This window comes from Bos indicus x Bos taurus, chromosome 24, assembly GCF_003369695.1.
Source record: "Bos indicus x Bos taurus breed Angus x Brahman F1 hybrid chromosome 24, Bos_hybrid_MaternalHap_v2.0, whole genome shotgun sequence".
Lineage (NCBI taxonomy): Eukaryota > Metazoa > Chordata > Mammalia > Artiodactyla > Bovidae > Bos > Bos indicus x Bos taurus.
The window spans coordinates 31,757,727-31,783,772 of NC_040099.1; the positions used below are offsets into that span (position 1 = coordinate 31,757,727).

The 26,046-nt window shown below is 42.3% G+C and overlaps 1 protein-coding gene and 1 long non-coding RNA gene across 6 annotated transcripts in view; one reads left to right on the forward strand and one right to left on the reverse strand.

Annotated features, from left to right (window-relative positions):
- ZNF521 (zinc finger protein 521) overlaps window positions 1-26,046 on the forward strand; it is a 312,082-nt gene that overhangs the window by 208,039 nt on the left and 77,997 nt on the right. The gene's annotated exons all lie outside the window — the stretch shown is intronic.
- Window positions 18,737-24,044, reverse strand: LOC113883025. Its single transcript, XR_003508529.1, has 2 exons — window positions 21,332-24,044; window positions 18,737-20,404 (listed from the first exon to the last, which is right to left on the reverse strand). It is a non-coding gene; the product is annotated as an uncharacterized LOC113883025 (long non-coding RNA).

The following is a 26,046-nucleotide window of genomic DNA, read 5'->3' on the forward strand; positions in this document are numbered from 1 at the left end:
ACTCTCCTCTGATGGGCTGAAGGCTTACCCAGTTTCCTTTTCATGACTTCTGCATTTAATGTTGCCCTGCCAGTAAAGATAGATAGAATAACACACACCGCTCAAATAACCCTTTGAGGACTAATTCAGATTGTGTCGAACAGAATTCCACCTTGAACCGAAAGAGTGTTTCTGAGGCTGGATTGTCCGGTGACCTCTATACATCCACATGTCCTCTCTCTAATCGTCCCAGAGTATTACCTTAGACAGCTCCTGATAGTTACACAATGACAACCCCTTTTCTTCTGCCGACTTCATGCTGTGTGTCAGCTGTCAGCTGTGGAATGCCGTGCACTGAAGTTAGCATTTTACATGGGTTGTCTCACTTCATCCTCGAGTGTAATCAGGTTATGTTATCATCCTTGTGTCCAGTGAGGAGGTGGAAGGAGGCTGAGGGACATGTTCAAAGGCACAGATGAGGTCCAGTTTCTTTCTGAGCAAGTGTGATTCAGTGGACCATGATGGGAAAGTTCTACATTGCGTGTGTTGAAGTGGCCCCTGCTTTAAGACCTTTCATTCTTTCCAGTCCCTGTGAGGGCTCACAGTTTATTTTCTTTCTCAAGTATTTCCTATGTGGACCAAACTACTCTGACTTTGACCCTGACCCCCAAAATCGATGCAGGCCTATGCTGAATCCAGCCCCTTGTTATCCCCAGGCATGAGAGTAATTCATCCTCAATTTTACAACCCTAAAAACTTCATTTTAATTCTATGACTTCTCTTTTGTTATTCAGTTTTAGTCACTTCTCCTCCGTAGAAAGCAGGGATAACACATTTACTCGTTTAGAGCAGCGGTCCCCAGTCTTTTTGGGACCAGGGATCGATTTCATGGAAGACAGTTTCTCCATGGCCCGGAGATAGAGGGGTGGTTTTGGGAGAATTCTTTATTTCTGATATTATGACATCAGGTCTGTGTCAGATCATCGGGGCATTAGATCCCAGAGGTAGGGGACCCCTGGTTTAGATGATTTCCTCAGCCAGTAGTTGAAGGAAACCCAAATGTGGGACATCGGCCATCATAAGATCATGTTTTTCTTTCTCCCCAGCCTCAGGGTGCCCTGGGATTCTGGGCTAATCCAAACACTGGGTAACACAGCAAATATATGTACTCTTGAAGGAAATTAGAATAAAATTGTGGAAGAAGCTGTTTAGCTCACTTTGTAGACTGTACCCCACCAAGCTAAGTGAGTACTGCTTAATTGATAATGATCAGCTTCTCCGTTACCTTTAACCATTTTCTGGTAACCGTATCCTAAGCAGCCAAAGCAGCATCACCTCATATTCCAGTGTAAAGAAGGCTCTTGTGAGCAGGGGTGACCTGGCCAAGCACTCTTGAGGCACAGACATGTGAGCATCGAGCAGGCTTCCTCTATGTTTTCTGTTCTTATTCTTCTTCTAGGTCTTGCTGCAGTTATTTGCTTGCTGTCTCCTTTCGTTTTTCTGTCTGCTGTGTTCATCTCTTCTTCACTTATCTCATTTCCCCATTTCCTCCCTGCAGTTTTCAGTCCTCTGCACTTTTTTAAGGAAGTTTCTCTTTCTGTGCCTTAATGGTTTCATACAGAGTGGTGTTTGCTTTCCTCTGAAAACTCCTTCCCTAAAAATTAAAAGGTAAAGAAAGAGAAATACTATTCCTATTTTTTACTTGGAATAATCTGTCATTTTCCTGATTATGGCCAATTTGGAAAAAGCAGAAAAGTGTAAAGGAAAATTAATTACTAATAGCTCCAACTCTAAAAGCTGAGTTTCTATTCTTTAAGTTTTTCTTCTTCAGCCTTTTGTTTATAAAACTATATGCACACGTGTATATACTTTATACATGAACGTGATCTTACGATACATCATAGCATTTTAAACACAGTTCTGCTTTTGTAATATTATTTTATAATGCACATACCCTCATGTCATTAAATATTCTTCAAATATATCAAATATATAATTGACATTTATTGTGTATTGTCTGTCAATAGTATTGTAACTAAAGGTATGAATGCACTTAATTACGGTTATTCTATGAAATAGGTACTGCTATTACTCCCATTTTATATTAAGGGAACTGAGACACTAAAAGACGAAGTAACTTGCCCAAGGTCACAAAACTAATAGTTGGCAAGGTTTGGACTGAAGTGTTTGAGGTCTGGAGATTGTGTTGTCAACCACTGAGATACTCTGACTCTCAATAGACCTTGATGATTACAAAATAGCCCTCGAATACCCCGACTCATCTTTATTGAAGCGGTATACTTGGACGTCCTGCATTGTCTGAGCTGGACGTTTTGAATTGTTCCCAGTATGCTGCTCTTCTAAACAGCACTGTAACGAGCATTCCCCTCCATGAAACTGTATTATTATCTCTGATTACTTCCTTAGGATAAATTCCTATGAGTAAGAAAGTATGAGAACATTCTTAAAGCTCTTCCTATGAGTTTTTAGATTTCTGGTCAGAAAAGTTGTCCTGATACACATTTCCCTCTGTGTGTAAGAAGACGGCATGTCTCCATGCCCTTGATCACACTAAATAATGGACTTTTTAAAAACCAGATGTTTTCTAAGTTGAAAAAACTCCATCTGATATGTACCAACAGTGGCTCATTTTAATTTTCCATTTTTATTACTAGTGAGATTGATTTTTTTCATCTTTTATTCACCATTTTTGTTTCGTATTTCAGAAAGAACTTAGTCATGCTTTATGGCCATGAAAAATTAGCACTTGTCAATATGTTATTGACTTAAAAGAACACTTCACTATGAGATATTTGACTTTTAATACATCATTTTCCACCTTTTTTGCTTTCCACCTATTCCACCTATTTCCATCATTTTCCACCTATTTTTCTTTTTAATGGTGTTTAATACATATATATATTTTAACTTATTAACTAAGAACATAGTGTGTACACTTTGCATAATGTATAAAGGATACTTTGCTGAGTCTCAGTCGTGTCCGACTCTTTGCAATTCCATGCACTGTAGCCCACCAAACTTCTCTGTCCATGGAATTTTCCAGGCAAGAATATTGGAGTGAGTTGCCATGCCCTCCTCCAAGGGGTCTTCCAGAACCAGGGACTGAATCCGCGTCTCCTGTGGCTCTTGCACTGGCAGGCTGATTCTTTACCACTTTGCCACCTGGGAAGCCCATTTTTTGAGCTTAGTGACCACATTAAAGGGCAAATTACAACAGTGAACAGATGAAGAAAATACCCTGTCCTGAAACGTGGATATAGACAGCATACCAAATTTTGTCAAGACCTGAATGGATTAAGCCAGGTCCAGTCTTTCCACTTAGCTTCTTAGACTTTTTACATACTTCCTATTTATGTTCCTATTTTTGTGCTCTTCTGCTTTGAGGAAGTGAACAAGCATGAGGAAATGTTAATTCTTAAATAGAGAAAATTAACATAGGTTATTATATAGTAAGTCCTCAGAACATACATACAGGAAGGGCATCGTGGAGAGACCATGGGATAGATGATCTTGAACGGAAACTGGACTGTCAGTCTGGCTCTGCATTCCAACCGAAAGACTATAAACAGTCCATTTCACCTTATTTATCAGAGGGTTTTTGTGTTAGACAATCTCTAAGGTCTTTTTCAGCTTCATCTTCTCTGAATTTATCCACAAGTCTGTTCAACCATACCTAGATTCAGGTTCGATCCCTGGGTCAGGAAGATCCCCTGGAGAAGGGAATGACTTACCTCCTCCGGTATTCTTACCTGGAGAAGTCCATGGATAGAGGAGCCTGACGGGCTACAGTCCATGGAGTCACAAGTCTCAGACGCGAATGAGAGACTGACACTTTGACGTTTTTCGCTTTCATAAATAGATGTTCTTCTTAAAGATGCAGCTTGTCTCCATTTTCTTATTCCTGGCAATCCTAACCCATCCATGGTTGGATTTGGGTTATTTAAAAGTGATTTTATACAAGGTAATAATAGTCTCTCCACTCTCCCATTAAATTTCAAAATTAGTGGGCATATAATGTCTTCTTCTCCGGCTTGGGATAAAGTTGAAACCCTAGCTTATAATAAGAATGTGTTGACTAATTGATTAATTAAGAAAAATAAATATCATATATTAATGCATACATGTGGAATGGTACAGATGAACCTATTTGCAGGGCAGGAATAGAGACACAGCTGTAGTTAAAGGACACAGTGGAGGAAGAAGTGTAGGACGAACTGGGAGAATAGGATTGACATAAATACATCATTGTGTGTAAAACAGATAGCTGGTGGGAAGCTGATGAATAACACAGGGTGCTCAGCCTGGTGCTCTGTGATGACCTCGGGGGGTGAGATGGGAGTGGTGGGAGGGAGGCCCAAGAGGGAGGGATATGTGTATCCATATAGCTCATTCACGTTGTTGTACAGCAGAAACTAACACAACATTGTAAAGCAATTAAACTCCCAAGAGGGGATAAAAACTTCTGAAGCCCACCTTTGTCTATCCTGCCCTCCTCTAATTCACCTCCACCTTAGGCTTCCTTCCTTCAAGCCTTCAATCTTTTTGTGGCATCGGGTTCCATTAGGGTTGGAGACATATTCAGATAGGCATCTGTTTCCGGATGTCTCAGGGGACAGCCCTTTGTCCACACTTCATGTCAACTCACCAGCTTGTGTAAACCCAGATAATTCATTCCTAGAAATTGTGCAGCAGTTTTTGAAATTGTGTAGACATCCACAACTTCAGTCACCAGCCTATTTCTAATTTCATAACTGCTTTGATGGTTGTCGACATAAACCCTTTTAACGAAAAGGTCATTTTGGATTTGGGGCTTTTTTCCTCAATGGCTTGAACCGGAACGCAATCGGTCTTTCCTGCCATCTAGGATGTGTTCACTCTGCCCGCGGGAATTGGCCGTGAGGGCAGAGCAGGGTCCAGTTTGGAAGATGCCTGTGGTTTTCCAGGGACCATGCGATGCAGAGCTGCGCATTTTGTCTTTGCTTCTTTAATCTTGCTGCTCTTTCTGTGACTCCTTCTCCCTGCGTCCTCCTCTGATTTCTCGGAACCATTGATGTTAGAGCTGGAAAAGCTCAGGATTATATACAGGAGTTGATGGATCAGTGCTGGTTCCGTGGCATTGTGTTAGGACTGGTGAGTCTGTCACTTTCCTTTCGAACCACACAGAGGCATGCTGGGGAGCAGGGGGAGAAGCAGAATGGGTGATGGGACAAAGGGAAAAATGGCAATCCTGCTAAAGCCTTTGAAGTGGTAGACGATCCATCTGCCTGTTTGAGTCTGAGGCTGAATCCCTTTTTAAAATGCATCAAATGTCGGAGTGCGAAGTTCGGTCCTGACAGCATCTGTGATGCTCTGTGGAGACATCCGCATCACGGTTTTCCAGACGTTGTCTGTATGCACGCGAGAAGGGTTTGATCCACAGGCCTTGCCGGGTGGCACCAGGTGGCACTCAAGTAGACACGTCGTTTCAGTGAGGTCCTGTGAAGTCCTGGCAGCCAGGCCCCATAAAACCAGTGTGGGGAGAGCCGTAGGCTTTTAATTCCAACACGAAGCCACGTCGTCATGTCTCTCATTATCCCGGACATTGAAAGATAACAGGAAAGGGGGCAGGGCCAAGCAGGATTCCTCATGACTTCATAAACCCTGGTGGGGGGGAGAGTTTTTAGGGGCAGTATAGGAAATAGTTTTAATTGAGAATCACAGATTTTTATTAGAGAATTGTAGCAATATGATTTCCATTTATGCGACTAGATGTATTACTTAAAGTATTAGCATAGATGGTGTGCAAATTGAAATTTTAGCTGACCAATATTCTCAACACTGACAGCATTAAGATACACTTAGTAATATCACTATGTGGACCAAAAGATGTACTAAACACAGTCGTTAGCACCCTTTAAAGAATTCACATTCAAAACGGTAGGCACCTCTGATCTTAACTGACTGCTTCACCCTTTGTAGGTCATTATTTTTAAAGATCTCATAGTTTTTGATACAGGATCAGCTCTTGCACAGTTTTCAGTGTTGGGGGTATTTGGGTCTGATTTAAGTAAAAGTAACTTACATCACTTTTGTCTCAATGACTCTTATAGAATAGTTGTAGCCTGTAACTCTGCATTTTAACCTTATGATAGTAATCTATACTGTTTTCTCTAATGCCAGCAAAATATTAAAAAAGAATCAAGTGCTACCTTTCAGGGTAGAAAAGAGAGTTTGAATTCACGCCTCCTGAAATTAAATTTATAGGAGATCTTAAACCTGTGTGCAAAACTTTAAGTTGAATTTAGGCAGAGAGTGGAGTTTTCTGTAAAAAGGTGTTCTTCCACTTATCATAACACAAGATCACAATCTTCTAGATCACTATCGTTAGTACCAGATTTAAAACTTTTTTCAAGTTAAATTTTCTCTAGCAGTGAAAGCATCCCCTTGGAAATTGGTTAGGCATTTGGGAAGGGGCATTGACTTTGAGGAATCACTAGAGGACAGTGTTCTAAACTGCCCTTGGAGTGCACCAAGTAAACGCCTAAACGGACGCATTGATCGCTGATTTTCTGATCTGTAATCTCCCAGATGGCTAGTGCTAAAAGAATGTATAGAAAGATTCCACTGTGTGGATTCATAAAAGGAGTACTTCTCAATCACTACTCTTTAATACTCTGGGAAATCTCTGCAAGCAGTGGAATGATACGTTAGTGTTTACACTCTCTCATTTAAGAAATAACCATGAGGAGCCATCATCAAGAGCACAAATGTGCTGACCCCCATCCTGCAAGAAGCTCAGCGGCAAGGAATCCACCAGCAGTGCTGTAGCTACAGGAGACGCAGATGCAGTCCCCGGCTTGGGAGGACCCCTTGGAGGAGGGCATGGCAAATCACCCCAGTGTTCTTGCCTGGAGAAGTCCATGGACAGGGGAGCCTGGTGGGCTACAGTAGCTAGGGTCAGAGAGAGTCAGACACGACTGAAGCAACTTAGCATGCCTGCACATGCATCCTGCAAGAAAGGACTTTGCTTAATTCTTTCGTTTATAAAAATCGTTTCTTGTTTGTGCAACATGAGTCCCTAAGTGAAATCCTCTCTCGCTGTACCTGACAGGCTTAGCTCATGGGGACGGGGAGATTTACAGTATTTAACCTAGATCCTGGACTGGTTTCTCATCTGTATTCAGTGGAAGCCAGCTCTGACTCTTCTGACTAGTCTAGTTGCCTGAACAGAAAACTCTAGTACATTTCTACACAGATGTCTGCCTTGACTATCTTCTACTCCATTGCTCAGCAAGCCCTGAGGGGGTGGAGGTGGAGGGAAGGAGTTGGAAGAACCTATAAAAGTCTAATCCAGCTGAACACCTAAAGAGTCACCCCTTCCCAAAAGAGCCTGGTCCAGTTTTTGAAGATCTACTAAAGTCACCCAGTCATTCATGTATTTACTCAACAAAGTAAAATGTCGAGTAAATGGAATACAAAATGAATGGGATACAAAAATAAATAGAATGTTACCTTTCCTCAAGGTAATAAAATCTTTGATCAATAATCAAAATGTAGTAAACCATAAGGTGTTAGCTATGAGAAGACAGGGAAGTGACTGAAGGAACATGCCTTAACAGGGGCACGGAGGTCTTTATAAAAGATGATGCTTCTGAGCAGAATCTTGAATGATGAGTTCAAGCTCCTTAGGAGGCCAGGGAAGAAGGATACTCGATCAGAGAGAAGAATGTGTCTAAAGCATGGAGTTTGAAGACCCAGGGAGATCCTGGGTGGATCCTCAGAGAATCCAGTTTCCAACCAAGGAAGTTGAGTTTTATTTTTTGAGGACAGTGGAGAAGCTTCCAGGAGATTCTAATCAGAAAACAACATAATAAAGGCTTGCAGCAGGCTAGAGCATGGAATTAAGGGGGTGAGAGACCATGTGCAGTGAAGTATAAACAGCCCAAGAGATTTAGATGAGGGTCAGAACCCAGGCTCTGGCAAGACAAATGGTGAAGAAATATAACTCAGAAATACTTAGGAGTTATGATCCAAAGATATGGGTGATGAAGGAAAGGAAGGCGTCTCAGGATGCTATAAAGCCTGTCTCCGAAATTTCCACCCACTGGTCCACATGGAGCCAAACAAATCCTTCCTCTCCCATAAAGTCCTTCATATATTTAGTTGCAGCTGACATGCCTCTTCTCTTGATTCTCCTCCAAGATCAACATGCACGAGTTCCTTCAGACTCCGCTCGTATGTCATGGTTTCAGAACCTTCATCACCTCACCTCTGAGTCTGTTCCTCTAGGCTGCGCTCATTCATTCATCATCTGTTCTATGCCAGGGACTCTGTCACCAACTGCGGATGCAAAGATACACTGAGTACATCTCAGACACGGTCAGTAGGTAAAAGGCAAGCAGTGAGTAATGACATGCTCAATGTTGTAAAAGTTTTAATGGAAGTGTCTGCAGAGGAGTGGTTCTCAGGCTTTCCTCTGCCCCGAGCATAGCTGATAGCTTATACTTACACTGTGAGTTCCCGTAGCTCACCCAAGTGGCAGAGTCTCATGAGGACCATGGACTCATCTCCCATCATAGACTATCCCTGTGGAAGTGAGCATCCAGAGGACTGGGGCATATCTTTCCTTCACTGCCTGCCCCATCTCCTTGAGAATCAGCCAGGGCAAGGATGCAGTGGGGATGGCATACAAAATGAATGATGCCTTAAGGGAATTCATTTAGTGATATGCAGGTGGAGCATTGGGGTTGGAGTGGGCATGCTAAGGGAGGCTCCAGGAATGAAGACTAGCTCTTCCTCCTGTCCCAGTCCTTGGTCACCCAGTATCAGATCAGATCAGATCAGTCGCTCAGTCGTGTCCGACTCTTTGCGACCCCATGAATCGCAGCATGCCAGGCCTCCCTGTCCAACACCAACTCCCAGAGTTCACTGAGACTCAAGTCCATTGAGTCAGTGACGCCATCCAGCCATCTCATCCTCTGTCGTCCCCTTCTCCTCCTGCCCCCAATCCCTCCCAGCATCAGTCTTTTCCAATGAGTCAACTCTTCACATGAGGTGGCCAAAGTACTGGAGTTTCAGCTTTAGCATCATTCCTTCCAAAGAAATCCCAGGGCTGATCTCCTTCAGAATGGACCGGTTGGATCTTCTTGCAGTCCAAGGGACTCTCAAGAGTCTTCTCCAACACCACAGTTCAAAAGCATCAATTCTTCGGCACTCAGCCTTCTTCACAGTCCGACTCTCACATCCATACATGACCACAGGAAAAACCATAGCCTTGACTAGATGGACCTTTGTTGGCAAAGTAATGTCTCTGCTTTTGAATATGCTATCTAGGTTGGTCATAAATTTCCTTCCAAGGAGTAAGCATCTTTTAATTTCACGGCTGCAGTCACCATCTGCAGTGATTTTGGAGCCCAGAAAAATAAAGTCTGACACTGTTTGCACTGTGTCCCCATCTATTTCCCATGAAGTGATGGGACCGGCTGCCATGATCTTCGTTTTCTGAATGTTGAGCTTTAAGCCAACTTTTTCACTCTCCACTTTCACTTTCATCAAGAGGCTTTTGAGTTCCTCTTCACTTTCTGCCATTCTGAGGTGATTGATATTTCTCCCAACAATCTTGATTCCAGCTTGTGTTTCTTCCAGTCCAGCATTTCTCATGATGTACTCTGCATATAAGTTAAATAAACAGGGTGACAATATACAGCCTTGATGAACTCCTTTCCCTATTTGGAACCAGTCTGTTGTTTCATGTCCAGTTCTAACTGTTGCTTCCTGACCTGCATACAAATTTCTCAAGAGGCAGGTCAGGTGGTCTGGTATTCCCATCTCTTTCAGAATTTCCCACAGTTTATTGTGATCCACACAGTCAAAGGCTTTGGCATAGTCAGTAAGTATAGAAGCCTATATTAGCCATATAAGTGGACTTCCTTTAGTAAAATCATTGGCTTACTAGGTATCTTAGGATGATAATTGTGAGTTAGGAAAGAGTATGAAGCCTTTGTTGGCCTGATCTCTGGTTATCAGAGATTCACATATTCCACTATTTAATCCTTTTAATAACTTTAAGAGGGAGAGAGTCATTCTCTATCCACCCCACCACGCATACAACTGAAAGAAGATCTTCCTCTTTGGCCAGCCCAATCATAGCGTCCCAGCTCATGGGGCGAGGGTCGGGGGAGGGGGTCTGCCTCCTCTCTTAGATTCTGCAGCAGCACTGGGGACAAGAGCCCAGGCCTGATATTTCACCCTGTTTCCCAGGGCAGGAAAGTAGCCGCAGTTAGCCACGTGGACATTTTTCATCTGTCTCCAGAACATGAATGGTTTTAATGGTTTGCTGAACAAAGAAGAGTCCTTTCAAATTAGGAAAATGCGATAGATGTGGTTCTTATTCTGTACATTTGTTGAATGCTCCAAGTTCATTTATATCAGCGCACTGGAAAGGGCATAGCAGAAGCTGGTACTTATATAAATAATAGATTTGTTGCTTTATTTATAGCATCAAGCTATTAGATTGGCTGAGGGATAGTAGTCTTAAATAATTGTATCTTTTATGCGTCTCTGATGTTAAACATGAAAATACCATGTCCTTTCGATCTCTCCTTGAGCCCTAATTTATCACAAAATAAAGACTTTAAAAAAAAATTCAGATGTTCTTAAAAACAATCCTTCACTGACCAAAATTCATAATTCACAGTAAACAATTATTTTACAGTTTCAGAGCCAACATACCTTCCTTTGATGGTACAGGTTCAAGGTGTCTGGGAGAAAAAAAACCTGAATATGTTGCTGAAGGGATTTTTAGTTTCCCAGAAAGACTTTTTCCACTGACCTACTCTGTTTCCAGAATATTTATGTTTAAAAGAAAAGAAGGAAGGAAAGGGTGGAGAGGAAGAGGGAGGAGGGAGGGAAGAGAAAAGAACAGAAAAGAAACTTTATTTCTTCGAAAGATCAATGTAATCCGTAGACCTCTATGAACATAAAACAGATGGCAGACACGAATGAATTGTGACCAAAACCTTTGAACTTTATCGCCTTTCCAGGCCCCAGGAATATCCACCCTCTGGTGAGCCCCATCTCTGTACTCAATCAGGATAACTAAGAAGGGCATAAATAAGTCCTGTGCAAATAATTATGTTGGGTCCATTTATGCTTCACATTCAGATATGCCTGCCTAATTGAATCGAGTGTTTAATCCCAGGATTCATTATCTATTTCCCTATCTAAGTCTTTTTTCCCATTTATATTTAGCACCCAGCTGTCCCCTCCTCCAAATGGTCAACTGTAGTCCCGTAAAAATTCTTGAGAGTGGCCTTCCGAACCCCTAGCTCTGTGCAGCAATTTTCTCAGTAGAGGCAGCTGGCTCTTGGTGCGTCCCTGCCGCTGGGTTGAAATTGTTAAAGAGAGCAAGCTGCTTGGAGATGGGGAAGTGGACCTCAGCCCTTCCTGGGAGATATTCCGGGTGGAGTCAGGTCTTCAGCTCGAGTCAGGACCAGCCACTGCTGCCTTTTGTAGTCCCCAGAATAAAGCAATAAAAAGATCAGTTAAAACGCTTGCTGGAAGTTATTGATAGAAAAATTCGTTCTGCACGGAAGATTATAAACAGAGTGTTATCTGAAGATGGATTTGTTTTAATTTGGCATTGATGTATTTGATACCTGGTAGGATCAAAGAAAACAGAATCAAAGGCAGAAACACAAGCAGCCCCGCTTCTCTGAATATAGGGCTCTTTTATAGATATAAAATCTCGGGACTGGAGTGCTCAAATTTATTTGTACTGATGTTTGTTTAAAGATCAATATTAAATAAATTGGTCTGGAAGCTATAGTCATAAAGCAGCTGTCGAACTAATGTAATCCCACAATGCCATTTTGTCTACCGCCTGAAACCTGGTTAACTGTGTACTTCTAATAACATGTGGAAATCTGTTGAAAAAGAAAATAGCTGAACTGGATTTTCTGAACTAGGACAAAATTGCAGTTGCATACGAGGGGAATTTTAAAAATATATGTATTTCGTCCCTCTCAGGATGATAATCGATTTCCTTTTTGTGGCCACGTGTCCAGGATTTATACGCGTGCGTGTGTGCCAAGTTGCTTTAGTCGTGTCTTTGGGACCCTATGGACTGTAGCCCGCCAGGCTCCTCTGTCCATGGGATTCCCCAGGCAAGAGTACTGGAGTGGGTTGCCGTGCCCTCCTCCAGAGGATCTTCCCCGCCCAGGGATGGAACCCACATCTCCTGCATCTCCTGCGTTGGCAGGTGGGTTCTTTCCCACTAGCACCACCTGGGAAGCCCAGAGTTTGTATAATCTACAACTCTTTTACAAAATATATACAAATGCCTCTTTGGATTATATTATTGCACATTAATATAAAAGGTAAGTCTCAAGACCCTTGATTTCACCTGTTTCGTCAATTGTTGATATTATTGCTCTGTTTGATCTTGTTGACATTTGTTGGTTTATTTTCAATCATGGTCTTTGCTGTTGTTTTGCCAACTGTGTACTGGTATGCATCAGTGCCTTTGTAAATCTCAAATTGTAGAATATTTGCCCTGCTCTGTATTCTTTAACATTATGCACCAGATTCTACATGTATTTCTTTGATCCTTAATGTCGTTTGGAGAATACAGAAGCTTTATTGTTATCATCATAATAATCATTATCATCACTAAGTACCCATTTTACAGATGAAGAAACTGAAGCATGGAAAGAAAGGAAGTAGCTTCTTAGTTAGAAAGTCAGATCTTTGCAGTATTGGTTTGGGGGTGGGTGGGTAATCAAGCTCTTATTCATGTTCTCCTTCCAACCAAGACCGAGCCAAGGACATTCAAGACTGTGATTGGAGCCACAGAGAAGATAAAACAGGACAGAAGAAGAAAACTAAGGCAGAAAGAATTATACTTATGTATCCTGTCTGAGATGCCTGTGTAGTCTTACCCCCACTGCCACATGGTTTTTGAACATCCAGTTTTTTTTAATTATTATTTTAACACTTTGATGTATCTGAGCATAGATTTGTGCTTTTATATTTATTTGTTTTATTTATTTGGCTCTACCCAGTCTTACTTTCAGTTCATGGAATCTGTAGCTACAGCATATGACCTCCTAATTGTGGCATGTGGGATCTGGTTCCTCAGCCAGGGATTGAACCCAGGACCCCTGCATTGTTAGCAGGAAATCTTGGCCACTGGACCACCAGGGAAGTCCCCAGAGCACCCAGTTTTGTTTTGCTTGTTACTTACAAACACATGAAATATATCTCCTGCTCTCAAGTTGTATAGACTCTGGTTGTGATTGGCAGACCAGGCTTATCTGTAAAGAGGTGATCACAGTGTAATGTAATGTGGATAAAGAGTCAAATGAAAAGGACGGACTCTAGAGGCAAGAAAACATAGCTGAGTCAGCAAAGAGGGAAGAAGATTCACACTGGTCCATGATTGACCCAACTTTATTTGATTAAGGAAACGAAAACTGAAGGATGACCTGGTGTGACTTTCATGGGACCTTAGAGAGGCATTAGTGATGGTTAAGCTGGCCAAGTAGCAAGGCTTACGAAGATGAAAGTTAGTTTTGTTTTCTTTTTTTCAAATAAAACCAGAAATGGAGTGAGTTTTTTCAGAGAAACCAAAATCATGGCATAGAATATGCCCATGTTTCTATATATTTCTCTTTCTATATCCTTCCCAGTTTTCTGTAGGGCTCCCTGACTGTTTTTCTTTATATCTAAAAACTTCTTATAGCTCCTGGCCTCAAAGAACACCTGAAGGGGCATTTTTATAAGTGACTTAGAGGACAGGTGTGAGAATGAAGCAATTTTTTTGATTTCCTGGAATTGTTTATTTCTTGTGGCCTGCTTGGGAGGATTAGAGAACATGGTGATTAGGAAAATGGGCCTGTCTCCTGAATTGCAGGTAGATTCTTTACTGTCTGAGCCACCAGAGAAGCCCTAGAATCAGATTAGTGAGTAAAAATCCAAGCGTCTCTACTTGCTTGCTGTGTGACTGGGGAAAACCACTGAACCTCTCAAAAACTCAGTCTCCTAATCCATAAAATGGGAATAATAGTAGTAGCTAACTAATACGGCTATTTAGAGGGGGGAAAGCATTTAACAACATACCTGGTGCACAGTTAAAACTTTATAAATAGAAACTATTGTAATCATGAACCTTTGTAAAGGTTTCCACTGTTTCATTTCCACTTTCTACTTCCACCCCCTGGTAGCAAGCTACCAGGAAATGTAAAGTTTTCAGAAGACGATGAAACATTACAAAGAAATACAATAGACTGTTAATTAATTTGTAAAAGTTAAACCTAAAGGGGAGATAGAATTCATAGTGCTAGTCATGTTTCAGCATTCTCTGAGAGTGCGCTTTAAATAGTTGTAAAGTATTTAGCTTTTAACTCTTTAACTAGGAACCTCTTAAATCTTTTGTCCTTTTTCAAAAAGAGGTTGTTGAACATTGCTGTTGTTGTTGCTGTTGCTAAGTCGCTTCAGTCGTGTCCGACTCTGTGTGACCCCATAGACGGAAGCCCACCAGGCTCCCCTGTCCCTGGGATTCTCCAGGCAAGAACACTGGAGTGGGTTGCCATTTCCTTACAATACTGGAAGTCAGGATTGGTCCATTTGGGCAATTTGTGCTCCGTGACCAGTTCAAGCTTAAGTCAAGTGGAATTTGTCTCTTGAGTGCTCCTACCATCCAGATGGCGACCTCTGTGGCAGAGTGGAAGAAGTTTGTTTTTTGCTTTGGTTTTGTTGTTTTGCCATAGGCTTTGCCCATCATCCATGGTTAGCAGAAAATATTGATTAATAACACCGAAGAAGTCTAGGAAACTATTTTCTGTTTTAAAAAATCTTAACCTTCAGGAATTCAGGACTCCTGTTCTGTTTTTAACTTTTTATTTTGTACTGGGGTATAACTGATTAACAATGTTGTAGCAGTTTCAGGAGAACAGCGAAGGGACTCAGTTATACATATACATGTATCTACTCTCCCCCCAAACCCCACTCCCATCCAGGCTGCCACATAACATTGAGCGGAGTTCCCTGTGCTCTCCAGTAGGTCCCTGTTGGTTACCCATTTTAAATATAGCAGTGTGTACATGTCCGTCCCAAACTCCCTAACTACCCCTTCCCCTGGCCTTCCCCCTCAGCAACCGTAAATTCATTCTCTAAGTCTGTGGAGGACGCTCGTTCTTGCAATAATATTGATCTAAGTATTTGGGGACATTCATGGATGCCAATGAGGCAGGGGCTGGGGGTATGGAGAAGTGGCATAGTGAGCCTGATATTTCTCTTGAAGGAGAGCTGGCTTTGTAGGATTAAGAGAAAGCATTGTGGACAATGGCCAAGGAAGCCCTGCATGATATTGAAGCCTCAGTCTGGTTACGGAAGTCAAGGTTCGCTTCAGACACAGCGTGTAAAACTATGTCCACGACCAGGGCCACGGGGATGGGTTTTTTTCAGCATGAAAGACTCCGATCTTGGAGGAGTTCCACAGACAATTGTCTGCAGCCAGCAGTGCTCCTGCACGCTGGTGCACTTACTTACATATGTGGGTCACACAAAGGGGAGAGGGGGGCTCTTTGTTCCCTGTCCGCGGGATGACTAAGTTTTGTATGATATAAACGGAGGCTCAGCACCACAGTGGATATTGTCTTGGACGCCATGTAGGCACAATAGATCTTAGCCTTTATTGTAAGAGGATATCTAAAATGACTCTTTTCCCCTGTGTTTTCTTGTTAATCAGAGGCTAACTTTAAAATGTGAAGATGTTTTCATTTGAACAGTTTCAATAAATAGTCGCTTTCCTGAACTCCAAGTGTTTCAGCGTTGGCTTCTCTGATTTTTTTTTTTTCCCCTTGAAAGCCTTCATCCTGGGTAGCTAAGTTGGCACAGAGGTGCCTTTCTTACCTGGGTTTCTTCTATAAGCTGAGAATGTTTCAAATATCCAAAAGTGGTTTTAGTTACCATCTTGATTTAACATCTTTAAATATCCATCTGTGTGTATCCAGTTTATCTATTTCTACTTTTCTTAATAAAGATGTAAAACTTAAAATTGTGGCTGATTGTACTGAATTATGACTCTAAGATAGATTCATCAAATCTCCCAGCTGTATAAGACAGGGCTTACTAATGAAGTTCCCTATCAAAAAGAAAAGCCTAATTTTGATTTGGCTTAGGTAATGAACTTCTTTTTCCTGGTGTGATTGTCTGCATGGGGTGGCTAGAAGAGTGGCAGGAGAGAGTGCGCTCACAGAAGCATTATGCAAAATGTCTTTTGTCTCTTTTTGCTGGGATATATTAAATTTTCAATGTAGTCTATGTAATATAAAATTATGGTAATGACTTTTGGCCCACTGTGAAGGCAGCTTGCTGGTCCTGAGCATGTGTGTCTGGCTTGAGCACTAGGATACACTGTGGGAGTTGCCTTTTCTATTAACAAACCTCTAGATACCTAATGATGAATTTTCTTTCACCAAATGTTCTCCTTTTGTCTAAAATACAGGCATTTTCTAAATTGCTTTTGAGAAAAACAAGAGAGGCAAAGAGGTCTCTGGTACTAACAAGGGATATAGAAACAAAGCAAAGGCTTCAGTTAACATCATTCTTGTAATTATAAACCAACCAAAAGGTTGTTCCCTGTACTAGTGAAAATATTTACCGTCTTATTGGTATGACTGATGGCATCACTTAGTTAAAGGACAAATTGAACCATTGCCTCAGAAAATATTTCTCTTCCTTCCAGTCATGTGACATTTGATGGTTGAATTTATTATAGATACTTGTGGCAACTTTCAATATCTATTGGTCCTTCCCATTGGAGGAAATGTTTCTTCTTTTGTTTTTTCCTCTGTCTCCTAAAAAATGTTAAATAATGGAAATGGAGAAAATAATGGAAGCTTTAATTTTCTTGTTATTTATCATTTTGAATACCGGTATCTTAAAAAAACTTTATGAAGGCATTTTCAAAGATTCTGTATTTCACATCATTTTTAATTTTAATATGATAGTACTTAGGCATAATAATGGAAGTTACTCTTTAAATAATTGCCACTAAAGGCTATCAGCTTATTCTAAACAACACCATCCTTGCTCAGAACATCTTTAGAACTCTGATTTTAATTGTTCTCAGGGCCAGTTTACAAAATACCCAAAAAAAAAAGCCACCACATCACCTTATAAGTCACACTTTATATTTTCTTCATTTTTCATCTCTTTATTCTTGAAGGCGAATATCTTCCTGACCTCATCTTTTATTATCCACTTGACATGAAAATGCATTTCTGTTTAGGATTTCACAGTTGTTAGGGAAATTTCTGTGATGTCACAAAGCATAGTGGGATATTTGCTAGAAAGCTAGCTTTGAAGAAATTTCACTAATGCTATGTTGAGAGTGCTGAAAAGAGGATTATAGTGTAGAAAATAGGAGACAGAGTACATGTTGATACTAAGTGACATTTCAAAGTTGTGTGAGACATTAGATGCTTATTAAGTCTTCCAGTTGTGTTAGCCTATGTCAGGGGAAGGTCAATACCAAGAATATTTGCGTATCTGTTGATAACAATGTGAACATCTTTAGCAGGTGTGATTTTGTTTGTAGGCAGATTAATAACTTTGGAACTGATTACCATAACCTATTAGAATAGTTCATTAGAATTGCTTTTAAAAACCCAACTAATGGGCTCATGTGAAAGAGAAATCTCTTAGGTAACTGTCTCCTGAATTTTATTTCTGGAATTAATAGAAACTCTTGCAAAATATTTATGTTAATGAATGCTTCTGCAACCTTTCTTCGTCACTGAACAAGCATATATAAAGGGAAACCTACTGTAAAGTATCTGAAAATCTAGGAAACAACCCAGCTGTCCGTGCATTGGTTAAAATAGACAGCAGTTTTGTGACCACTTACTTGCCTGTATTTTTTCTCTCTCCTGGGACTTGCCTTCCCAAGGTTCCCTGGCCTGGCCAAGCTAAGACATGGAAGCCACATCTGTTCCATGTAAGTCCTGCTCTCGTGTGCAGAAGAGCAGTCCAGGAACTTTTGAGGTAGGCAGTAAGGAAAGTAGAGTTAAGAATGAGGTCATGCGTTAGTGAGCTATGATTCCACTGAAGGCTGCCAATAATGAGGCCAGTCCCAATGACCTTATTTCAGTCCATTTTATTTGGGGATAAGAGTATTTGCTGAATTGGGACAATGCTTACAGCAACCCCTTGATCTCTTTGTTTGTTTTTTCTTAAATTTCAAAACTCAGGCGGTGTGTGTCTGAATAACCCAGGTGCGGTGCCTGCTGAGTGGCCTGTGCTCGGTAATCGCCAGAGATCGACGAGGGGGAGGACTTGAAGGATCTAGGAAATGAGGTTGGGCAGGTCCAAGCGGTGTCAGTCTGGTGTATTTGATGAGGTGCCATGCCTGTGCAACAGCTCCACTCCTGGAGCCAAAAGAAAGCATCCTCTGGTCCAATCTCATTCTTCCATATGTTCCCTTCTTGGTGTCGAGGGGGAGGAGGATGGAAGCAGCCCTTTAGGAAAAACGTTTAGTGTTTTAAGCTACACAAGATGATGTTTGCCTAGTAGAAAGACAGTTCTTGGCAGCCAGTTTCTATGTTTTTGCCCTTAATTCTGCGTCTGTGTTTTATCAGCTAAACCAGACAAGCGCAAATGAGCAAAAACTTCCTCACGCACGGAATGTTGGAAACTTACACTGGTCACCGACAGTCAGCAGTGATGTCGTAGAGAAAGAGAAGGGTCATAGCTCTGTAATTGGAAAACTGGAGCTTATTTTATTTACATTCATTAGGGTCTGTTGCTGAAAAATCTGAGCATGGAGTAATCATTTACAGATAAACCAGGGAGCTAGGAAAGCCTTTGAATTAAAGGCACCCTAACCTATGGACAATAAACACTCTCTTGGAAGCTGACCAGAAAATCCCAAGTCAGATAGATACCAGCAAACTCAGAGCCTCTGCAGACTTCAGAGTGTAAATCCTAATGTAGAAGTACAGGCAGAGTTCAGTCTCTGCCAAAGGGCAAGAAAGTCATTTGCTTCATCGAGTTTTGCCAAATGGAAGGCTTTTCTTGAGTCGGGAGTCGATAAGGGGACCCTAGCACAGAATTTCAGTTTTCTGTGCCCTAAGGAAAAATAGCTCCCAAGGGACTTCCTAACTTTGGGGAACTATTTCACTTTCTAAGATCTTGCAAAGCACACAGACAGGGTTATGGTCAAAGGCACTGCATTTTCTAGCACAATTTGGCAGCCTGACAATATCTTTCGTGCTCTTCAAACATAAACACCAAACCCTTTTTTAAGTCTTCCTGTGACACAAACATGTAATTTTTTGTTTTACTAGCCAGAGGGTGCTGAGATTGAAATTCTTCGGCTCCAGTCAAAACATTTGTCCAAGAAGCTTAGGCTACCATTTCTATATAACAGTGGTCTGGTCACCAAGAGCGTAGGTCCACTTAATTGTTGGAAACCACGGCATTGTCAAGCTGTCGATTTTCTTTTCTTTTCATCTGCTTATGGAGACGAATCGGGTCAAGGCAAGGTTCAGTTTATTGGGTTCGTTTGAAGATTTCCTGGAAAAGCAAAAGTGCCTTCGCATTTGATTTAGTTCATCTCACTCGGTAAACGGTGGAATTTCTGCTTTTTCTCCCTCAACCTAACGCGGAAATAATAATTGACTCTTTTTTAAAGCAAGATGTTTGAGACAGGTGGGTCTTCAGTTGACTTCCGCCACCTCCATGTATGTCCATCTATGTGCTGATTAATGAGTATTTCCCTCTCTAAATCTTAGCATCATGTGGTACTTGGTTTCCTCCACGCAAATATCTTTAGGAATATAGTGGGGCTGAAAAAAATGCCCTCCCCTCTCCTTCTCCCTTGTAGGGAGCTATATCTTAAAGGAATCATTTGTCATTCTTATCAAAATGGCACTGGCCTTCTCCCCCTCAGTCTCCCCAAGTCTTGAAAAATGTAGCTGTTATTATCCCCCTCCCCCTCCCCCCCAGTTTTATGCATCTTCCAGATGATTTAACTGAACTGATGCTATGGAGGCTATGCTGACTGGCACTTTTCCCATGCTTAATGTGCTAACAAAAGCCAATGGTGTCAGTTTTAACAGTTTTAGCTAAATTCCCACGACACTCTTAAGAAACGCTGAAACCTCTGCCATGTCTTACCCTGACAGATTCCCTGCCGTCATTGCACACTTAAAATAAATGTCATCCCCAATCAAAAAGTTCACATTTTCTCTGACAATATAATTTGTTACTTTGTTCCTGCGTTCTCTTTCTCTTTGGCACTGCGGTCTCAGCCAGAGAGATGTTCCTTTCCTTCACGTTGGCTGCTCTCCTTTTTGTTCTTCCACGAGCCAGGCTGGGATCAGAAAGGGAAGTGGAGAAGAGACGGGCTTTTCTTTTCATTCTGGAAAAGAGAGAAATCTGGAATTTACTGGGGAAAAAAAATTTGGAATTTATTGGATGAAGCAAATAAGATATAAATTATCACCTGATACCACAGTCTGATTTCACCCAAAGACCTAGTTGCTGTGTTACTCACATAGCACATATAGAGAGAAGAGCAACAGGGTCTCAAAGGAAGAACTTGAACTCAGGAAGTGGACCCGGGCTGGAGTATTTGTTCTCGGTGTAATAGGCAGGTCACTCAACACTTCTGGTCACAATTGTCTCATCTAAGAAAAGGGTATGTAAAGACTACATGGAAGGACTTCCCTGGCGGTCCAGTGGTTGGGGCTCTGAGCTTCCACCACGGGCGGCATGGGTTCGATCCCTGGCTGGGGAACTAAATCCAACATGCCAAACAGAAAGGCCAGAGAAATAAAAAATTTAAAAATACAGTGGAAAAAAAAGACAGACTAAATGGAGTAGCACCTGGAAGGAAGGCATTCAGAAGATGGCATTCCTCTCCCATCTTTTTTTTTTTTTAACTTTGTCTTTCATATTGGGGTGTCCAATTAACAATGTTGTGAGAGTTTCAGGTGGACAGCAGAGGGACCCAGCCATGCATATACATGTATCCGTTCTCCCCCAAAGTCTCCTCCCCTCTCCCATCTTTGACGTCATGCCTTTCCCAAAGGTCCTGGACTCTGGGACACAGAGTACTCCTGTGGCAGCTCTCCTGCATTGACTCTGGGGCATGGCCTTTTGCCGGGTTCTTTGCTCATATGGACGTGTGATCTTTTTGCATTTCTTGGTGGAGGCACATGGGATGCTTAGTCAACACCCAAATGGTCCCATAAATTCCTCCAGATGGAGAAAAGAGGTTGTCTCCTGTGGGTTCGGAAAAACCGCTAAACAGCCAAAACGCAACCATCTTGTACCCTGTTCTTACCTGCTCAGTTGAGAAGGGCTCACTGGTGCCCTTTGGGCTGTTGGATGGCCAGGCAGTGCAGGTCAGTGGAGAGACCAAGGCGGGCAGAGAGCCAGGAGGCCGGCCTTATGCCACCAACTTGCTATGGGAACAGAAGGTCAAGTCAGTTCTCTTCAGCCTCAGTTTCATGTTAAATCAAGGGCCTTGCATGAAATGATCTTTAAGGGCCTTCCAGAACAAATTATTATAACTTCAAAAGTATGAAAGATCATTCACATACAATTATTATTTTTTGATCACACATTTTCTGTTCACTAGCTTAAAGGCTGTCCACAGACTTCTAAGCTCAGGCTCTATCGGCACAATCAGCTCCTTTATTCCTCTGCACCCTCCTCCCCACCCCCATCCTCTTTCTCCTTTTTCGCAGAGAATAAGAGAGGTGGCTTTCACAGCAGCTGGTTAATTTCCCTGGTTTCACACTACTGTTTAATGATCCGTTTCGTGTGCCACCTCTCTCATCTACTGAAAGATAGGTACAAATTGTACCTATCAAAATTAGACTATGACTCAGGGTTATCTTTCTTCATATTTTTTCCTAGTCTGAACCTCTAAATAACTTTCTAATGTTTATTTTCCTTAATTAATTCTTCGAAACATTGCTGGTCTCTGACATCCTCTAACACTTTGATGCTGAGAGAGTTGATGCCCTTAACAGCTCAGCTGTTTTCAGAGCTGGAGCGGCTGAGTCGCCGAGAGGTATACTCTGTGTGGCTGGACTGGTGTGCGAGCCACGTGGGAAGGGCTGAGTGGCAGGTAGGGATGCTCTCCATACTGTTTTGTGTCTGATTCTACCAGTGGGGCCGCTACTCCAGTGGGTAAGGATGTCTGAGCGGAGGGCCTTCAGAGAGGCCTGGGAAACTGATCACTTGTAATATGGAGCCACCGAACAAGGGCTATAGAAAGGAAAAGTCCCCAACCGCCCAGGAATGGAGGACTTCTCTATGCTTTTATTTGGGATGTGGTGCTGCGTAAAGAACAGTGGTCCGACATCCTCAGAATCAAGCCACTAACTGCCACGTGGTGAGCCTCTTATCCCTTCCCATAGTCAGTTCCTCGGCTGCTAAATGAAGAAGCTGGGCTCAGTGTCTGTCCCAGTTCTTCCCCAGGGAGGGCAAGGCTCACTGCTGGGGTGGATGGGGAGGGTGTGCGCATGAGCACCACGTGTCCATCAGTCTGTCTGCGGGCCTGGAAGAGGGCAGGAAAACTGGACGGGAAGAACGGGGAGCACCTGCTTGATTTCCTGCTGATGTTGTCCAAGCCAGGCAGAATAGGCAGTTCCCGTGAAATCCGTGAGACCACTCTTCATACCTGCGATTGTTTGTTTAGTGTAAGGTCTAAATGTGGTAATACAAATGAATTGGCCATTAGCAGCGAGAGGAATCTCGATAACGCAGTTAGGAACTGTCAGAGGAATCCTCCCAAGAAACAAGAACAAAACTGGTAGGGGCAGCCTGCTTCCAAACGTTCCAATTCTAACAGAAGAGGAAACCTTTGCCCGAGGTGATACTGTGGGGCAGGGTTTGAAGCCGCGTTTTCCATCACTTACAGGTGCCAGAATGTACTTTTTTTCCCCTTTTCTATTTTTTTTGTTTGTGTTTTCAAAGAAAGCTGTTTGCACTCATGCCCCTCACTGTAGTGGTTCTTGAACACAGCTTTGGCAAGCAGTTTTTCAGTGAGGATATTTGTGAGAACGGTTATAGATTTTGGCTGTCTTAGGAAGACTTCATCTTTCTATTAAATTTTAAAAGGGCAGAAATAGAACACTAGTTTTTAATCAGTGTGATCAGGTTTGGGCTGGACTGTGATGTGGGGAGACTTAACCTGGGGGGTTAGAGGGAGACCCAGGAGGATCTTTCTGGGAGGTCAGAGGTCACAGCAGCAGGAGCCTGGCCTCCTCCCCTGATTTGGCCCAAGGTCATTAGCACTCCCCGCCGCCCGCCCTCGGTCCATCAGCCACATCCAGCACCCTCACTGATATGCGCTGTCCTGTTGGGTTTCAGAGCTAGACTTGGTTCTGGGACTGTCTTCTTGAAATTCAACACTGAGGGGTTATCTTGGTGCAGAGAGTGTTCCCACATAATCTAATAGATGTCAAATCGTTTTCTTTTTTATGTCAGACCTGAAGTCCAGGGATCTGGGGTCTAGTGCTCAGGCCTCAGTAATTAATGTGACAGAAGAGACAGCATAGCCTAGTGATTAACACCATAGACTCCAGAGTCCAAACTCTCTGGCCCTGTGTCCTGTCTCTGCCATTCTCATGTTTGATCTTGAGGGACTCACTCACCCTCTCTGTGCCTGAGCTTCTCCTTAGATAAAAATAATAATAGGTATATTCATAATAATACCTCATAGAGCTTTTGTGAGAATTAAATAATATATGCAATGAGCTCAGAGCCGTGCCTGATGGAGTAATCACCCAGCTGACATTAGATTTACTATAGCTGTTGTTGTATCGTTTTTAATACTTAGCCCGTCTCTTTGTTTTCTTACCTGAAAAATGGAAGGGTTCAACTAGGTGATCTGAAGGTTCCTCTACCCCCAAAGTTTATTAAATTATTGATGGAAAATATTGACCATAGAGAATTATTTTAGGCAAAGTGACATAAACATAATTTTAACAAATTACTCTGTCCTTTCTACGGTTATTGCGTAGAAATGAACATTTTCTAAGGAAACTGTCTGTAAATTCAGAAAAAGAAAACATTGTAAATCTTACAATTTTTTTATATCATTAGGAAATTCATGGTTCGTTCCTTTAAAAAAATGATCTTGTTGATTCACATGAAAGGGGAAAAAAAAGAGGGAAAATTTCTGTCTGTCTACTTCAATTTTCTCTCATTTGAGGTTGAGTAGCAATAATACCTTTTATCTTGTATAATCTTTCAAAACCCTTCACATTTGTAACAAGCTCCTACAGCCGTTTATATGTTGTACTGAAATATAATATTGACTAAGCTGACATATATATTAAAAAGCAACCAAGGAATAAAAGGGTATTGTTTTGGTATATAAATCAAAAATAATACAGCAACTGGTCTTTCAGTGATTAAAGCTGCCTTTCCCTTTAATAACTCTCTAAAGAAACAGGAAATGTAATTTCCCTACACCTTTCCTGGGGCTCTCCAATCAGCCAGGTCCTCTGGGGGTTCCCTACTGTATATTCCTTCATCAACATGGAGTCCCCCAAGGGACCCACACACACTCTGTTAAAATTAGCTGTGTTCCACATTAGTGACAGGAGCAGAGTATTCCTGTGAGGGGTACACAGTTGTATGGTGCCGCTTCCTGTTTGAGCAAAATCATATCTTTAATTGCAGAGAATTTTTTTCATTACCTGTTAATTGATAAATCATGCTTGCTCCTGCTGCTGTAGCTCGTAGCTTGTGCTGCAAACCTGATTGGGAGGCAGTCTCCAGCCCAACCCCCATTGTCCTTCCACCCCAAACAAAAAGGATAAGACGCATCATCCTAGCCAGAGAAAGAAAACAAGCAGATTGGATCCCTGGGCAGCTGCCTCAACGAGTTGCGTCAAAACAAAAACCAAAGCCAAAAAATATACAAATATACACACACACACACAAAATACACACACACATAATAAGGAGTTTTAAATGTTTCCCTTTCCTTTCTCCCTTCTTTTGTCATTCTTGTCCTTTTATTCTTGTTTCTAATCTGGGTAGCAAGAGGCCACTGTCTTGGGAAGAACAGTAAAAATCCTGAGTATCGTGAAATAATTTAGCTGATAATTCCCCACTGTATAATTTTCTACGCTTCCTGCTAGCTGACCTTGTGGGCTCCTGTCAGGTTGCTAAGGGAAATCCAGCAGGACTCCTGCTCTGCTCCTTTACTTTTCAGAAGTATTACAGGACAGAGTGGTGTGTTGGTGGCAGTTTAGTTATGGGGCTGCAGGTTCGGTGCTTGATCAAATAGCGCGGAGCAGCCCCTCCCCACCGCTTGCCTGGGTCTCCCACCCCCACCCCGCCCCTTCCCTTGGTGAGAGCTGTAAGATGGAGAAATTGCTGCAAACTGTTGAGCTGGAATTGGGAGCTTGATGGATGTCATCAGAATGTGGCTGGATCCCTTGGGGCGTGGCCGGGGGAGGAGGCTGGCCAAGCTGATGACTTCTAATGGAATGCGGTGCCTTTTATCTCAGATGTCAATCTTCGTGCACGCATTGGGTTGAGAGGGAAAACCTGCAACCACTGCACTGAGGGCCGTTTTCAGAGTTGGAAGGCACACAGCCCCCACTCCCTCCCTCATCCCATATCCCCAGTCTTTCTGGGCTGGGTCACCTGCAATTTGGGCAGCAGAGGAGGGCAGGGGAAGCAGATGGGGACATTGTCTTTATCAAGACGTCTCTAGACCAGGCAAAAGTTACCCTGCTCATTATGAATGGGACGTAATACACCATTGATTTGCGTCCAAGTAATTCCCAGGTAATTATAGGCCATCGATCTAACTGAGCAGGAGCTATGGCAGTTGTATTCTGCAAACCTTATGTTGCCTCACACCTGGCGAGGGCAGCACTGTTGTATTAAAAATCTGGAACAGTTAAATCCTTGCGCACCCTTCGGCCACAGGGATAGGTGAAGACTAGGATGATTTCAGAAGTCTCTGGGAGATGTGATGGACTCCATCTGCAGTCTGTTCTGTAAGCTCTGTTCCATAAAGTTTCC